Source organism: Chiloscyllium plagiosum, unplaced genomic scaffold (assembly GCF_037043375.1).
Source record: "Chiloscyllium plagiosum isolate Xiang-an unplaced genomic scaffold, Cpla_swu_hap1 HiC_scaffold_38, whole genome shotgun sequence".
NCBI classification, from domain to species: Eukaryota; Metazoa; Chordata; class Chondrichthyes; order Orectolobiformes; family Hemiscylliidae; genus Chiloscyllium; species Chiloscyllium plagiosum.
The window spans coordinates 52,878,291-52,880,238 of NW_028270176.1; positions in this window are offsets into that span (position 1 = coordinate 52,878,291).

A 1,948-nucleotide genomic window follows, 5' to 3' on the forward strand; every position below is an offset into this window, starting at 1 on the left:
GAGAGGGGGACAGAGAGAGGGGGACAGACAGAGGGGAACAGAGGGAGAGGTGGTTCAGAGAGATGGGCAAAAGAGGGGGTAGAGAGAGGGGGCAGACAGAGAGGAGGGGCACAGAGAGGGGGTACAGAGAGGGGGGATGGAGAGAGGGTTGACAGAGTGAGAAGGGACATCGAGAGAGGGGGATGGAGAGAGGGGTTAAATAGAGAGGGAAAAAGAGAGGGGGGGACAGAGAGAGGGAGGATAGAGAGGGGGCAGAGTGAGGTGGGACAGAGAGAGGGAGGACAGAGAGATGGGAACAGAGAGAAGGGAGAGATAGAAGGGGTCAGAGAGTGGGGGGCAGAGAGTTGGGGACCTAGAGTGGGGGTACAGAGTGTGGGGACAGAGTGGGGGACAGAGTGGGGGGCAGAGAAAGGGGGAAAGAATGGGGAGACATGGGGGGACAGAGAGTGGAGCGGATTAGAGGGGGTCAGAGAGTGGGGGACAGAGGGAGGGAGTTCAGAGAGGACGTCACACAGAAAGAGGGGGACGGAGATGTAGGAAAGAGAGAGGGGGCGGAGATGGGGTGGACAGAGAGGAGGGGAGAGAGCGGGGGAGAGAGAGAGTGGGACAGAGAGAGCGGGGCAGAGAAAGAGGGGGTAGAGGGGGACAGAAAAAGGGTGACAGAGAGAGGGCGGACAGAGTGGGGAAAGAGATAGAGGGGATAGAGAGAGGGAGATAGAGAGAGGGGTGTCAGAGGGGGAACAGAGAGAGGGGGACGGAGTTGGTTGGGAGTGGGGCAGAGCAGAGGTGGGGACAGAGAGTGGGTGGACAGAGTGGGAGGTACAGAGAGGGTGGACAGAGGGGTGGAACAGAGATTGGATCAGAGAGATGGGAGACAGGGAGAGGGGAACATAGAGCGGGGAAACAGAGAGTGGAGGACAGAGGGGGGACAGAGGGGGGACAGGTTCAGAGAGATGGGCAAAAGAGGGGGGAGAGAGAGAGGGGGCAGACAGAGAGGAGGGGCACAGAGAGGGGGTACAGAGAGGGGGGATGGAGAGAGGGTTGACAGAGTGAGAAGCGACATCGAGAGAGGGGGATAGAGAGAGGGGTTAAATAGAGAGGGAAACAGAGAGGGGGGGACAGAGAGAGGGAGGATAGAGAGGGGGCAGAGTGAGGTGGGACAGAGAGAGGGAGGACAGAGAGATGGGGACAGAGAGAAGGGAGAGATAGAAGGGGTCAGAGAGTGGGGGGCAGAGAGTTGGGGACCTAGAGTGGGGGTACAGAGTGTGGGGACAGAGTGGGGGACAGAGAAGGGGGCAGAGAAAGCGGGGACAGAGAGGGTGGAGAGAGAGGGGGACAGAGATAGGGCGTCAGAGAGAGGGGGAAATAGAAGTGGTCAGAGAGTGGGGAGAGAAAGTGGGGGGACAGAGTGGGAGGACAGAGTAGGGGACACAGAGAGAGACGGGACAGAGGGGGGTACAGAGAATGGGCGGAGCAGAGTATGGGACAGAGAGAGGGACAGAGAGAGGGGGACACAGAGAGAGGGGGCAGAGAGAGAGGGGGACAGAGGGGGCCAGATAATGGGGTCAGAGAGAACGAGAGAGGGGATAGAGAGAGAGGTGTGGCACAGAGAGAGGGGACAGAGAGAGAGAGGGTGATAGAGAGAGAGGGGACAGAGAGAGAGGGGACAGAAGGGGGGACGGAGATAGGGGGGATAGAGATGGGGCAGAGAGAGAGGAAAGAGACAGGGGGACAGAGCGAGAGGGTGACAGAGATAAAGGGGTAGAGAGAGGGAGACAGAGAGTGGAGGACAGAGAGAGAGGGGAGACAAAGAGGGGGACAGAGAGAGGGGACAGAGGAAGAGGGGGTACAGAGAGATGGGCGACAGACGGGGTACAGAGAGAGGTGGCTGACAGAGAGGAGAGGTACAGAGAGGGGAGTACAGAGAGGGGGGATTGAGAGAGGGTTG